Source organism: Ipomoea nil, unplaced genomic scaffold (assembly GCF_001879475.1).
Source record: "Ipomoea nil cultivar Tokyo-kokei standard unplaced genomic scaffold, Asagao_1.1 scaffold0100, whole genome shotgun sequence".
NCBI classification, from domain to species: domain Eukaryota; kingdom Viridiplantae; phylum Streptophyta; class Magnoliopsida; order Solanales; family Convolvulaceae; genus Ipomoea; species Ipomoea nil.
The window spans coordinates 176,661-193,563 of NW_017616528.1; the positions used below are offsets into that span (position 1 = coordinate 176,661).

General features: G+C 40.8%; 1 long non-coding RNA gene across 1 annotated transcript; it reads left to right on the top strand.

Annotated features, from left to right (window-relative positions):
- Positions 1–262: 262 nt before the first annotated feature.
- Positions 263–16,439, top strand: LOC109180828. The gene is made up of 3 exons (XR_002054131.1): positions 263–347; positions 15,992–15,993; positions 16,429–16,439. It is a non-coding gene; the product is annotated as an uncharacterized LOC109180828 (long non-coding RNA).
- Positions 16,440–16,903: the final 464 nt, after the last annotated feature.

Below are 16,903 nucleotides of genomic sequence, written 5' to 3' on the forward strand. Positions count from 1 at the left end.
GGATATGGTTATATGGAAATGTTGAGGTAATTGTTATGTGATGAATCTTGAGGACAAAATAATTGTGGAATGATTTTGGATTAGAGATAGGCAATGCCTTAGTCGATTTTCTAGAAGTTGTTATGGATATTTTTGTACTTAATGTGTGGTTTCCTCAATATATATATTTTAAATGGTTAAAGTTAAAGATTATTGGCCTTGTTGAGAACGTAAAATGTTTAAGGGGTATATTATGTGCAATTACATGCTCCTATGTGTTATGTGCTATGTGCAAATGTTTTACAGGGTGGAGTAAGTCTTACCAGCTGTTGTATGCTGAATTTGTTCCCTCCTTAGTTACTTTGCAGGTAATGTTACATGAGCATTTGGAGCATGAGAGCAATTGACCTTCTTAGTTTGTGTTTAGAAGTTTTATACCTTTTTAAAAAAATTGAGAAGTTATATTTAGACAATTGTATTTAACGCTTTGAACTAGTATAAATTTTGGGTTGTTTTAGTAGTGTTGTTTTAGCCTGTGCGTTTGGATGAATGTTGTTATCTAAACGTGGCGGTAGCATCCCCTATTCCCTCATTTTGTTTTTAGCTTCCGCAATTTAAACAGTGTTTTATAATTATACAAAAGAAACAAAAAATAAGATTTTCTCAGATTCTGGTTTTGGAAAATGGGGGTGTTACACCCAAGGCTCCTACGAGTGTCGAACTTCACCCGCCCGCTTAATCTGGCCGAGATCTTTGCCGCCTCGTGGGTCATTAGCAGGCACTCTTGTTGATCGACGCTCTCGCTGTTAAGAAAGATGAATTCGACCTCTGCCGATGCCGCTTGGCTTGGCCCTTTGTCGGCCGAGTCGTGTGATGTTTCTCGAGCGCGGGGAGGTGCGTGGTCTTTGGAACCGGATCCGATCGTTTAGGTGGGCATTTCCCGAACGTGTTCGGTCTAGGACTCGCGGCCGCTGGTAGAAGCGCTGTCGCTGTCGTCGTCACTGTCGCTCGAGCTCGACGAGCCTTCTGAGCTCGAAGAGCTGTTCTCTGGCTCGGGAACCGCGCTTCATCGTTCAGCGGCGTTATTAACCTTGGGGGAGGACTCTTCTATCCTCGTTTCTTAGCTACCGTCCTCGATCATGTTGCCATAGTCCGCCCTCGAGATGTTTTGGTTATCTGAGTTTGACATATCCCCTTCATAAAGGAGACGGTCAGTTCAGCAGAAGGAGTCGGGTTATAGCCGACCGAGTTTTGGGTCGATAGGAACAGGTGTTATGTGAAAAGAAGGAAAAGTTGAGTGAAGGAAGAAAGAGAAGACTTACCGATCAGTAGCGTGTGTAGAGTCAGTGAGCAGTTGCAAATTCCGGTCAATCTACAGTGTTGGTGGCTCGGGAAGCTCCGATCAATTTCCACAGTGTAGTAAAAGTAAAGATGAACCTGGAAGGGGCCTATTTATAGGAAAGCTTTTGGCGGGAAAATCATCGACTTGCGTGAAGTGACCGTTCCAGATCTCAAGGCACCTGCAAACTGACACATGGCATGAGCGAGGACAGCTGGATGGTCGGGTCTGGAGGCCCGAGTAACGTAATCTTCTCATCCCACGCCGTTTTCTCCCGAGCAGTCTAAAACGACCCGGGCTGGGGGGGGGGGGGGGGGCTCTTGGTAGGATATATCCCGACCGACCTGAGATGTTCTCCATGTGGGTTAGTACAAGTTCCTTGGCTCGAGCGCTATAGTGAAGGGATGGTCGGTACCGGTCGTCCATGTACCCTTCGTATTGCCCTTCTGTCGAAGACGGTCGGACCCGACAGATGTTCTGCACGACCACCGTACCTTTGTTCTACGGAGAGGCAGTATCTTTTAGAGAGGGGCACGTGGCGATCCTAAGCGTTGACAGAGAGTGCTCACCAGGTTGGGGCACGTGGATTACATGCTGGTAGGCCGGAGGGGTGTTCCTGGCTAGAGGCTATAAATATCCACGGCGGCTAAAGTGAGGGGGACTTTTTGAACGATCAATAGGCTACTTACAGAGCTACCCGATCGTAGTCAGTCGGCCCTCGGAGTAGTCATTTAGATTGTATTAGGTCACCCGTTTATATGAGATAACCTCTTTTGATCATATTATCGTTTGACATCCAGTATGTAGACCGCATACACGTGGACATTAGTACTATCAGACAGTATACTATAAACGCATCATGTTTAGCAATATTCATTGTGTGTTATACTCATAATATTTATTCTATATGTTTATAAACATAAACATTAATATTCATAAACACTAAACTAAATATACATCATATGTATTTACATTCACTCTATAATATGTGATGGATACCTAATATTTGAGTCCAGTTGAACCGCCTAGTCCCGATTGGACCACCTAAACCCGATCAAATTACCTAATTATTACCCATTAATTCCCCTTATTATCTAGCATAAACACTCACTAAACATCCATAACCCCCATTTATTATCCAAATTATTACTCATAAATTCAGCTACTAAAACCCATTTGGCCACCGTTATCCTATTAACTACCCAACAGCTACCCCTACCTAATGACCCATAAAATCACATTTAAACTCAATTAAATGGTGGAGAACCCATTCTACATTTAAAAGGTAGACAAGAATGAAGAGGAGAGGGCATCACATTCATCTTCATCACATGACTCTTCCCGACATACTATTCACCACACTAAGATCACTCTCTCAAAGGGGAAGGACTCTTTCCACACTTTTTCCTCTCAACAAGAAGATCTCATCATCCACACTCTTTCAACAAGAAGATCAAGAAGAAGACTCTATTTCTATGTACAAATTATAAGCTCTACAAAAATACATAACTTATGCACAATACCCAGCAAAATATATAGTGAAGATCTTAGCTATCGAGTTTCTATTTTAATTGACTTGAGCTTATTATCCTTGAATCCCTTTCCTTGGAATCTATTGAGTTATTGGTTTGAAGATTAATTGTTGATGATATATTCTTAGAATCCATCTTTGTTGAGCTATTCCTATGATCTTGATATTGATTATTGATCTTCGAGAGTCATTCTATTTTTTTCCTCGTATGACTCTCATGTTGAATTGAAACCTTGATTCTTGACGTTGAAATTGATTTGCTGGCATAGTGGACAGTGTTGGGCTTATTTGAATTGAATTGGATTGATATTGATTTGTTTGGGAAACCCGGTCAAAACGTATTCTGGGTGTCAGATCTAGTTCTACCTATTGGGGCCTGGAGATCCCAATAAGGGTGTATACACTTGAGGAATTAGAAATTCCTCCATTTGATTTGATTGATTGAGATATTTCGTCCTTGAGAAGACTTGAGCTATCTGGAAGCTCTCCACACTGATCCATTGTTGTTGATTGATTGGTATTGTTGAGATTGATTGTGATTATTGATATTGTTGATGTCCCTATGTGGAGTTGAACTTGAGATTGATATTGTTGATATGCTTGAGATGAGAATTTAACCATACTTGAATTGTACAGTTGTATTACCTATCTATTGAACTCTATATCCTGTTGATACTCTTTTGGAATCTATCTTGTTGATTTGAATCATTCTATTGCGTTGATTATATTCCATCCTATCCTTGAATCGAGTTTAATTGTTGAGTTGAGGAATTACTTTGATTATTCCTCTTGATTGGAGTATTGAACCTTGCATTTGTTGATAACGGGTCTAGTGCCCCTAGAATTGTATATTGTTGATTGAGTATCACTTGTTGAATTCCTTCAGCTAAGTTTGTTAGTATAACATATGTATGTAGTCATACCGTTGCAAAACCTATTTGGAAATATAAAAGTATATCTATATAGTTTTACATTATGAGTGGAGTTACTTAGCATCTCTTGCTAATCTTTTAAAAACATGTTTTCAAGTTTGGAGTAGTCCAGCTTTGAGAGCGCGATAGTTCGAGACTAGCTTCTGCCTTGTAGTTAGATTCCCTAGTTTGACTTTGTTTATTGGCCTGTGAGCCTATGCTAGACTTATACTGTTGAGACTAGTACTTGCTATGTGGTTTTGTTTGAGGTTTTTTTAGACTAGCCTTAGCATTTGGGTTCTGTGTGACCTAAATGTGGCATAGCATTCCCGATTACTTTGAATTAGCCTCCGCAGTTTTTAATTCATACTTAGTTGTTATCTATCTATCTTGCCAGCTTATTGCCTTAAGTTATATTTAGAAATCGGGGGTGTTACATTGTTTATATCATTCTAGAAGTGTGTTAGTGATGTGTTTTAAAAAGTTTTTATTATTGGAATATCCTTAGAGAGTTACCTCTTTACACCAAGTGAGATTGCATAGAAACCATTAGGTTTATATCTTTTGTATGCTTGCATGATATTCACCTCCTATTTTGCTTAGACCTTAGTCAAGGATCTCTCGCAGTGGGAGTGTGTACTCTCCAACCTTGGAAAGATAATAAAAAGCAAGGTCGGAAATGAACCTAATCTTTGTAAGGTATGGGGCAAACGGTGAGCATTGAGAGAAAAATTCCCAAAACCCCGAAAAAGGCATGAGGGAATTGAAGTATTAAATGAAGAATGAGAAAAAGACAAATACCAAGAAAAATGGCCACTCCTAGAGATAAGAAACGAGGTGAGTCATCTCGCTAGGATTTGGGGCAATTCTATTACACTGTCTTCGAAAAAGCGTAGAGCTCTACGTGAAGTCGGTTTCCCTAAGGGCAATGTCCTATGAGATGAGAAGAGAGAGTGGAGGTGAGCCACCTCGCTGGAAACCAGGTACCCATAGCACCGTTCTTCAAAAAGCATGGAGCTCCATGTGAAGTCAGGTCGCTCGGTAACAATTCCGAGAGGATGAGAAGAAAAGAGTGTCCGTCTAAGCCAATTGGCGGGGAGCGGTCCATACCAAACCTTCACTTATTTTAATGTAAAGGACCTTGGCGTTATAAGGTTGGATGTCGGTTGGGATGTGCATATCGTTTTCACTAAGGGGCTCGGCTTGAAGGCCTTTGCAAAATGAGAGGTGAATCCAAATTTGGTTGCATGCTTGACTATGTGTAGAGAGTGTGTTCCCTTTGCTATTTCATTTTATCCTTTTAGGGATTTTTGTTCCTTTTGGATATTCCTTGAGTTGCATTAGTAAAACACATTTCTACCACACTTGTTTTATGATATGAGGATTTCCCCCTCTCCGGTTTCTAAACACACTCATCTTGATGGACCATTAGGTGAACTAAGTTAACATTCAGCTATCTTGAGAAGTTTCTTTGGCACTTACATGATCTTGATTTGATTGAGAGCTTGCTTCAGGAGAAGCAAGAGTTAAAGTGTGGAAACTTGTGATAAGTGCCAAAGACACTTAGTTTTGAGGTCTATTAGGGGTGTAGTGTAACACCCCCAAAAAAACAAGGCCCAATTGAAGCCCTAACACAAGCAGATTAACAACAAAACTAGCAAAGCGGAAGATAAACGGAAACTGGATAAAAGAAATTCAAAAAGGGGTGTTATGCCACGTATACCACACTAGGTAACGCTAAGGCAACAATCTGCAAGTGTAAAATACTATCCCAATACATCAATCTAAACAGTCTAAAAACATTGGCGCACAGGCCACAAAAACACAAAGGTGCTAAGCTACCAGGCTCTAGACATCGCTCTAGTCTAAACACCACCTGAAAGATACAAAGATAAACATTGGGACGACGCCCGGTCAGCGAATAATGCTGGTAACTCACCAATACCGTTAAGTATCATAAATAGGTAGTGTAACACCCCGTGTTACGACCCCTAGAACCGATTAATCATTTAACCTATTGCCCAAAAGAAAGAATTAAATTACAGTAATTAATTAGGAAAAGGCCCACCATAGTCCGCGGGCCCTCATCTCTAAAACCCAACCCCTAGCCCTAAAAGGAATAGAATTAGCAAGCCTATAATATTAGTTCCTAATTAGGACTCCTAGATATATAAATAGGGGACTTAAGAGGCACCTAGAACCCCCCCACCACAATAATCCCTCACCACACAAGAAGTTCCAAGAATTTCCCTAGGAGAAATCAAGAAAGAAGAAAGCTTCAAGAAAGACCCTTCATAGCCAAGGAATTAATTAAGGCTAAAAGGTAACCCATGTCTCAACAAAACCTATTTTCATAGCTATGATTCCCCTCTTAGGATTTCCCCCATATTCTCGTGTGATTGATGATTCGTTATATTGATCTTGGTAATTGGTGTTATGATGCCATGGGTGATCTTGATGATCTTGAGACGTTCTTGATGATTATATGATGTTCTTGATGTTTATGTGAAATTCCTACCGAATCTTGATATTAGCAGATGAATTGTGTTCTTGTTGATTTAAAAGTAATTAGAACCCTAGGTTGTATCGTGGAACTCGTATGGTATTACTCTTGGTATACTGGTTGGGAATTCGTATGTTTGGGTGTTAATTATGTTTAGAAAAGCATGACAGGTTATGTGCCGCATGTTCTTGCTTTTGGACCCGTTAATTGTCTACATGTTGTTGCCGATTACGTTTGAAAGTGTCTAAGCATGGTTCCGGGTTCCACGGTGGTTCCCGGGGCGTTTATTTGAGAAGAAGAGTCAGTGGGGTGGTAGGTGGGGGTAGGGGACCCACCACCTACCCGCGGCTAAGAGTGGCATCGCCGGCGGGCGGGCAGCTGCCCGCCGGGCACCCGTTGCCCGGAATAGTTGCCGCTGGCGGGTGAACCCTCACCCACCGGCTACCCGCTGGTTTGCACCCCAATTCGGGATTTTGGCTTCCCCGTTTGATGTTCCCCCGACCCCCGTGGTGTCCCAACGGACTCCGTCTATCGTGCCTATGTCTAGTTTGATATTTTGGGTACCGTTCGTAGGTTGTATAAGTCTTATATATTGCATGCTAGTTGAATTGGTATCCCGTTGACCTAGGTGAAAGAAGTATGAACCCCTTAGGATTATTCTTAGTATGTGAAGGATCACGCATAGGTTTTGTTATACGTTTTCCTTCCCTTTCCCAATGTGTTAATGTGGGTTGCATGTGCTTGCTATGTGTTATGTGTGCATAATACCCCAATTTGGTTGCGATCAAATTGGTTATACGGGCAGTTGGATGGGTTGAGAACCATACTGACTGTTAACCAGGCCGGTTGCGATCGGTCAGGTATATAAATATTATATAGGGCTGCGGTCCACCGTTTGGTTGCGATCAAACGTTTCTACATGAGCTGCGGTCAGATGACATACTCTTGGGCTGCGGTCCACTGTTTGGTTGCGATCAAACTATGATGAGCTGCGGTTCATCGGTCGGTTGCGATCGACCCCTCCGTGTTGCGATACGGGGCAGGGTGCTGCGGGGCCGTGTCAGAGCTATATGCGCTGACCCTCATGTATGGGCATGCGATTGGTCCTGTGGTGCCAACAAAGTGTGCTATGTGATGAGATATGGATGAGTTGTTGTTATGAGTGCCTCGGGAGGTGACTTTGGGATTTATGCCGGGAATCGTATATGTTGGGTTATGGATATTAACTGTGCTTATGTTTATCTGCCTTACCTGTCTCCATATGCTTATCAAGTGTATATGCTTGATTATGACTGTTGTCTGTGCTAAGCTCTATCTGTCGAGTCTATTCCCTGTTTTGAAAGCTAGAGTCTCTTAGGATATATCTTCATGCTTCGAAATGGTTTTTCATATAACTATGTATATATCTATATGTATTGTATTTCAACGCGTTGGAGTGGGTTACCAGCATCTCTCGCTGAACAGATATATTTGGCTTTCAGGCACAGAAGAGTAGGCACGGGAGCGCGCTAGAACCTCGGAGCATAGAAGTAGATAGTTTCCTTTTTGGCCTGCGTGCCATGTTATGCATTCTCTTTATTAAGGATATTAGCTAGTTAGCCTGTGCACCTGAGTTCTCCAGCTCAGGTGTGGCATAGCACCCCGTACTCTTTGTATTGTGATTTGGGATTTAATGAGATTCTACTTTTATTATATAAGCTTCAAAAGTCTAAAAATTTCGGGGTGTTACAGGTAGATATAAGATATAAAAACCATTTTCGAAACGGAATACATATATATAAGTCAAATGCCAAGATCAAAAGACAACATAAGACTCACCACTCACAAGGATAACACCGGGAACACATCCCAAACCACAAAGGTGAACCACACACAAGGATAAAGACTCACCCAACGGCAACACATGCCAAAACAACACAAGCCTCCGTGACTACACACGTCACGAGAGAAGATCACACAACACCGGCTTTAAAAGCCCTCGCAACATCACCCATCGCGAGTTTGGTATGCCTTCCTTATGCCTTGTTCCAACCTTATGGCTACCCCCAACCTTGTACCTTCAAGTCAACCATTACCTCCAAGATCCCCTGTACAGCCAAGTCCAACCTTATTCCGCCGGGACCGTCGTCCCCCACCTATAACCACCAACGAACCACCACCAATCACGGCAACACATGCCCGGATAACACATGTTATCCCCCAATCACGTGGACCCATCACTCAGGCCACAACTCCATAATCACGTCACGGCCACCACGAGGACCGCTGCAATACCTTGGTGACTAGTGTCCCATACCACTAATCGTGCAATCCAGGTAGAGCCACACACGCACCACCACTCACACGAGAGTCAAACAACGGATTACAACGAAGGTATGAAACATACTCAATCAAGGAACGGGTCACAGCCCAACGACAACAACGATGGATAACACAAGTTATCATCAACCAAACGAAAGGTACAAACCACACACACGCTAGTATTAAGACAACGAACTAGCATGCTTAACAACGGGGAAACTCAAGATAGTTCCGAGGAACACACAAGACATCTCTTGGTCCAACGAAACACAATGTTGAACACTTAGCACGATTCAAGACACCAAAGTCCTACACGGATACCTACCATATAGTTCTAGACCTACGAAACATCAAGAAGACGCTCAAATAGTTCCACAAAAGAACATCGGGAAGCCAAAAGATCAAACACCAAGACAACCAAATCACGGGGAACAAATCCCAATATCACCACAACCATGTACCCGCGGGTGGACCCACGGGTAGTGCCCCACCCGTGGTCCCGCCCGCGGGAACAATATCCCACGAGGTTGTGTACCCGCGGGTAGGCCGGCGGGTGGTGCCCCTCCCGCCGTTCCGCCCGCGGGAACATACCTATTCCACAACTAATCCCTTCGGGGATTTTCTTCTCCAAACACAAATTCAAGTCCAAAACATGCCAAATCTCACCAAACACAACAAAATGACTTGAACCAAGGAAAATGCCAAGCAATGGCACAAAGGAACCCTAAACACAAGCTCTAGATATGCAATATCACAAGATAAATGCATAAACCCTCACATTTCATAGCAAAGAACAAGTAGAATCCAAGAAATCACATATAGGTAAGCAAAATAGGTTTTGTAGAGCATGGGTTACCTCTTGAAGACCAAAAGACTTCTCTTTACACCACAACAGCCTCTCCACTAGGCTCACTTCTCAAACCCACTTCAAGATCAAACCAAAAGATCATAAAGATCTCACCTTTAAGAAAAAGACAACTAAGATGGAACCAAAAAGACTAGACAAGCTTAGATCTTACCCTTCTAGATGCCCAAATAGGTGAAAGGTTGAATCTTGGAAGCAAAACTTGGAATCTTGACAAGGGTCTCAACTTGGCTTGGAGAATAAGCTACACTTCTATTCTAGAGAGAAGGTAGAGATATTTTCTAGGAATTGTAAGGAATGAAATGAAGAAGTCTTCTAGGTTAGGATACAATACTAACTCTTGGTGAAAAGACAAGGCTACCCTTACTAACCCTTAGAAAGTGTAAGGAACAAGGGAACTCCTCTCTAAGCACAAGGTAAAACACACTTAAAGATTGACTAGTCAAATACTAGTCCTTGAGTAATAAAAAAATCAGGATTTTAGGAATCAATTCCTCAAAAGAATTAGAATTAATTACTCAATTAATTCATGGATTGGAGTGTGGATTTTTGGGGTGCCACATGTAGTATGAGCTTAATTATGATCCTTTGTGCATCATTCTTGACCATTTGAGCTATAATGTGTATTGTGTTATAAACTATCACCACACTTTGTGTTTTTGTGAGAATAGGAAGGTTTGAGCTCAAAAGAGGCATGGTGGCACACTCGGGAGCATTACAAAGCAAAAGGAGCGGACCAGAGCCGAGACTAGGAGGCCAACGCACGTTGTACATGAGTGGAAGAGAAACAGAAAGTCCCACGCAACGTGGAAGATATAAGTGACCAGCCAACACACGTTGGCCAGAGCATTGGACGCGCGTTGAACCTACTGCTGCCTTAGCGGATTTTTGAAGGCCAAATGTGGTTGGAAGCTATTTAATAGGCTATATTAGAATAGATTTGGAGGATTTTTGCAGATTTCACACGACACACTTAGATAGATTTACATTTTAGCAATTTTACATTCTCTCTCTAGAACTCTCTAGCCTCTCTCTAGGAAGAATCTTTGAAGAAGGAGATTGAAACTCTTCTACTCAAGGAGGATTGTAGAGCTTCAACATTTGTAATTGCAATTGGTAATTTCAATTTCTCATTTCTATTTCCTAATTTCTTTGCTAGATTAAAATTTACAATGTTGATTGATTTGATCATGAGTGGCTAGATTTTCTATAGATTGAATTGTATGTCTTGTGCATGATGCTATGTGAGACTTAATTCTCAATCTAGGGTTAGGAATGTTGCTATGCTTGTGAATCTTGTTGTTGTGGATTGTTTTGTAAGCATCCTATGGAGCTAGGCCACCTCCTAGGGTTGTGCTAAGCAAGTGATCTAGGCAAGAGATTGCTAGATCACTTGAAGCTTCTATCCATGGCATTTCCTAGCTAAGGATCCTAAGGGATTATGTAACACCCCCGATTTTACCATATTTTTAAAACCTAATTGCAAGAGAAAAGCAATCTAATAAATCATTAAACAAAAGCAGAAGCATGTCAATACGGGGGCATTATGCCGCATCTTAACTACTAAAAGATGCACACAGGCAGGAAAACTAAAACATTCATCAAAGTCTACAGAGTCAAGGCACACAGGCCGCTCAAATCACAACGTCTAGACAAAGGATAAAACTATCTAAGCTCTAGTCTAGCTCACTCGGTCTCTACTCAAAACCTGTAGAACAAGGAAAACATAACATGGGGATAACACCTGGTAAGCGAACATTGCTGGTAACCCATCAATACGCGTTAAATAGCATATAGATAAGTATAAGTCAAAACCATTTTGAAACGGAATACAGTATATATATCATTTCAAAAGCCATAGAGAAAAGTCAACTTCAAGGACTCATTCACACTCTCAAAGGGAAAGGAAATCAACATCTTTACGACAACAACAAGACAAGAATACCAACTGTAAACAAACAACTCGAGATGCATTCTACTGATCACAAAGTAGAATACATCGAGACATGCTCACTAACAAAGGATAGACATTCACACATTGGCAACTACATGCCACAATGACAACTACATGTCACAAATATCACGGTTCCAAGTTCCAACCTTATGCCCTGTTCCAATCTTATGGCTACCCCCGGCCTTATTTCAGTTCCAACCATTACCTCCTAGTGCCACCCTGTACTTCTGAGTCCAACATTTTGCCTCCGGGGACCGTTGCCCCCATCGCCGACACTCCTATTCACCACCGATCTCTTATTACACGAGGGTACCATTAAATATCATATCACAAAACCACCAATCTCGTGAGCAAAGCTCAAGTAACAAACCACCAATCTCAATCATAGCCACACAAGTCATCATCATTACCAAGAAGACTAAGGTTCAACAATAACCTTAATCAAGCATCAATCAAGGGGTACAACGATTACATACGTTCACATCATAGGAATCAATCAATGGATCACAACAAAGATATGAAACCATACTCAACAACGAAGGATCACAATCCGACACCAAACAATGGTCAACACAAGTTGCCAATCTCAATAGGAAAGAACAAACCGCACATACTAGCATTTCAACATCAAACTAGCATGCTTATCAAACGGGTAAACCAAAAGTAGTTCCATAGAACATACAAGACTCACAATAGTCCAACGAATCACAAAGTCGGACACTTAGCACGATTCAAGACACTAAATCCTAACATGGATTCCTAACTCATCGTTCTAGACATACGAAACATCAAGAAGACACTCAAATAGCCCAATAAAACAACATCGGGAGGTCAAAACATCCATACCGAGTCAAAAGAATCACGGGGAACAAATCCCCGACAACCACCATACATGTTCCCCGCGGGTGGGGCCATAGCTGGACAACCACCCGTGGTTCCGCCCGCGGATACTCAACCCACAAGCCTTGTTCCCCCGCGGGTGGGGCGGCGGGTGGTACCCTGCCCGCCATTCCGCCCACGGGTACACCATGTGTTCCAAAATAATCCCTTCGGGGATTTTCAACAACAAGTCCAAATTCAAGTCCAAAACACCCAAAATCTCACACAAAACAACAATATGACTTGAACCCAAGAAATATCCAAGCAATGGCATACAAGAACCCTAAGAACAAGCTGTAAACATGCATCACCACAAGACAATGCATCAAATCTCACATTTCAACACAAGAATCACATGTAGAAGCCAAGAAATCATCATATAAGTAAGAAAATAGGTTTTGTAAAGCATGGGTTACCTTTTTAGCCTAAAACTTCTATTTCTCACCCTTAGAAAACCTCTCTTAAAGCTCTTCTTCCTCACCAACTTCATAAAGAAACCAAAAGACAACAAAGATTATATTTTTAGAAAAAAGACATCTAAAAGGAGGTTAAAAACACTAAAAGATCAAGGATCTTACCCTCCCCTATGCTCAATATTAGGAAAGTAGGAATCTTGGAAGACAACTTACAAGATTTAGGATGCCCAAATTTTAGCTTGGAGAAGAAGCTACCAAATTCTTAGAGAGAAGGTAGAGATTTTGTGTTTAGATTGTTGGTGAATGAAATGAAGAGATGTTGCTAGGTTAGCTTGAAGCACAAACCTTAGGTAGAAAGATATCTTTGCCCTTACTAAAGTTGGAAGAATAAAGAAACAAGGGAACAACCCAATAAGCATAAGGTACAACCCTTTGACCTTGAATAACTAGTCAAATTCTAGTCCTTCGACTATTGAATTTTCAGGATTTTAGGGATAAATTAACAAGGAGACTAGGATTAATTAGAAAATTAATCCTTGATTAGAGTTTGGATTTACGGGGTGTCACAGATTAAGCTAGGAAGGTAGTGTAGGCAAGGTGTTCGAGGAAATGTCTTATAGATTCTAAGAGCCCAAAGGGGAATTCTAGTTTCTAGAAGACAAGTCCTAGTAATTGAAGAATGAAAGGACATTAGCAATCTCTCTAGATTCTAGCATTTGCATCATCTTACCCTAAGCAAATGATCCTAGTTGCATCATGTGAAATACTATCAATTCAATCCCCTTTTATTTCATTTGTTAATTCAATTTGTTTGTTGTTTAGTTGATATGTACTCATTGCTACAACTCGATTCCATAATGCGTGACACTTGCTCATTCACACACACACCACTTTCTTGACGTTGCTATCGTTTGGCTACTCCAATTTGTCATCCCGAGAGAATGATAAAAATTCGGGATTCATCCCACTTATTTGACTCCTCTCTATTGAGCTTCCGAGCTTGAAAGGGGGTGGACGTCAGATATCCACCAGGTAGGATACCAGGTTATAAATCCAAGAATAAGTAGACTCGGAATACGGGAAACACAATCTCTCCCATCAGTCATCACTGTACCAATTAACCTACTACTAGTACTATTCAAGACATTGGCATTGCGATTTCATCTGAACAGCTCCAAAATCTGGTGTCCATGATACAAAACAAAGTTGGCCACACTATTCCAAACACATCCACTACAACCACCATTACCATCACAGCTTCTGGTTTTATAACAAACCTTAAGACCACAGGGGGGAAATCATCTGAAGGTAAGTATACCTTTGTTGCTACCGTTAATATGTTGATGAAACAATCTAATGTTTGGATATTGGACACCGGGGCAACAAATCACATAGTTTGTAGTTTGAGTTATTTTGATGAGTATGTCAACGTTCAGGGTACTATGGTTAATATGCCCAATGGTGATCATGTTCATGTCACACATATGGGGAATATAAAACTCTCTGAAGGTTTTTGGTTACAAAATGTGCTCTACATTCCTGCTTTTAGCTTTAACATTGTTTCAGCTAGTAAACTGACTAAACGCTCAGCATGCAGTTTAATTGTGATCGTTGATAAATGCTTAATCCATGAGGGACCTGGTACGAAGATGATTGGTTTTGCTAGAGAGGAGAAAGGACTCTATCACTTTATCAATCCACCCCAGAAGAAAGAGAGTTTTAATTCATTTTCTATTGAAATGCAGTGTTCTTCTGTGAGTTTAGAAGTTTGCCATATTAGACTTAGGCATTTCCCTATTAATAAGATGCATTTTTTACATGATGTTCAGTGTTCTTTTCACTGCTAAGGATTTGATCTGTGATGTTTGCCATTTTGCAAAGCATTAGAGAAGTCCTTTTCCTACTACTATTTCTACAACAGCAGCTTACTTTGATCTTGTGCATACTGACATTTGGGGGCCATTTTCTACTTGTTCCTTGAATGGGTAATACTATTTTTTTTTACTATAGTTGATGATTACAGTAGATTCACCTGGTTGCATATGATGAAACATAAATCTGAGACAACTTTCCTAAACAAAAAATTGTAGTTATGTAGCCCCACAATTATCTGCCAAAATTAAAATGGTGAGGAGTGATAATGGGGATGAATTTAATATGCCTGATTTCTATAATGAGAAAAGCATCATACAACAAACAACATGTGTTGATACTTGATAAGCATCAAAATATGCTAGTTTTTAGGAGCCTTTTGAAGGTGTTTTTGCATGCTTTTAACCTTAAAGTCTTGCATTTAAGAGTAAATTATCCTAAAACACGGTTTAGCACAAAGATACCTCCCCAATTGTATTTTGCATGATTATAGGTGCTTTTGGACAAAAAAAAAGTGGCAAAAATAGGTTGAAATGACAAAGCTAAGGAAAGAACACCTCCGGTGCACCATTCCCGCCACAACCATACATGAAAGGAGAAGAAATGGGATTATTTCCCATTTACGCCCACATTATGGCGTAAAAGAGAGCGTGACAAGCTGAAGGAAGACGCGCGTTGGAAGGAAGGAATTATTTCACATTTACGCCGTGGTCGCTGCGTAAGGCAAAGCTGGGAGGAAGGCGCATTGAGGAGGGCGTTAAATTCCATTTATGCACGCATCACGACGTAAGGGAGTGCGTAAATGGGCTGCTAAATTCCAATCCTAGCTATTTAAGGAAAAATATGATTCATTTGCTGGGGGAGTTCCACAATTTTAGAGAGAAGTTTTTAAATAGATTTTAGATCTAGAGTAGTTTACATTTTCTCTCTCTAGGTTTTAGCCAAAAACCCTTTTCATTTGCAAGAAGATTTGAAGATTTGGAGCAATTTGTAGCTTGGATCTTCATTTCCCCCTTGTCATTGAAGAAATCTACCCCTTACTCTTTATTGCTTATATCTTATTTTGCCTATTTTGCAATTGTTTGATCTTGATCTTAATGATGGTTGGCTAAAATTCTAGGGATTAGGATTGTTGTGTAAATTGCTATTGTGTTGATGGGTTTGTTTTGATTTGCTATATTGTGGTGATTGATTGATGATGTTATGAATGCCTTGTTGTTAAGGATGATCTTTGTAGCTTCCTTGGAGTGGGGCCCAACTCCGATGTTGGATTCCTTGATTTAGGCAAGAGATTGCTAAATCTAGGTATGCCTCTTAATCCTCTACATTCCTCACCCTAGATCCGAGAGGATAATGGTCCGGGAAGGAATGTAGGCAAGGTGTTCGAGAATTTTCCCCATAGGAAATGTGAACACCTAGGTGTCATAATTTGCTATGGGAGGCGTTTAGACCGAAATGGTGACACATTATCAACGTTTCTCTTTACTAGTAACTCACATTCAAATCACCACAACCTCTCAACTGAGGGAACAACCAATCACACAATGCAATTGTAGCACAATCCTAATCCATTTTTCTTCTAATATATTTTCTTTTAATTCAAAGTTTTCTATTCTTTGCTTCTTAACAATCAACTCTCTTCTCAACCTTACTTGAATCGAATCACTCAAAGCGAAATCGACCTCACCATACATTCTGCCCAACTTCCAAGTTGTCATTCCTTGAGTACAACACTCGGGAATTTCATATCCTCGTTTACACTTTACATCCTACATCACCCCGCTAAATTACATTCCGTCAGTACTCCACAACAGAGTGCTGTTGTAGAAAGAAAACATCAACATATATTGAATGTGGCTAGGGCCTTATGGTTTCAAGCTGGATTGCATCTACAATTTTGGGGACATTGTGTGCTCCATGCTGTATATTTGATCAATAGAGTGCCATCTCAAGTAATTGGTTGGAGAACACCTTTTGAAGTTTTGTTTGGAAAACCGGTTATCTATGATCATCTGAGAGTGTTTGGTTGTCTGAGTTTTGCTTCCACATTGTCCTAACCAAGACAAAAGGCACCCAGGGGCAGGAAGTGTGTTTTTCTTGGCTATCCAGCCAATGTCAAAGGTTATATACTATATGATCTTCATGATAATTCTTTTTTATCTCCGGGGATGTAACATTTTGAAGAATCTTTCAATCCTGCATTGCCAATTATGTTTTCTAGCTCAGAACTAGCCTTGCCTCAAGGTGCTTTATCTGTCTCAATGAGAGGCTATAAAATGAGTGATAATAACTTGCAAGCAGACCATCATATACAAATGACAGATATAGAGTCTGAGTAATAGCGGCATATGGG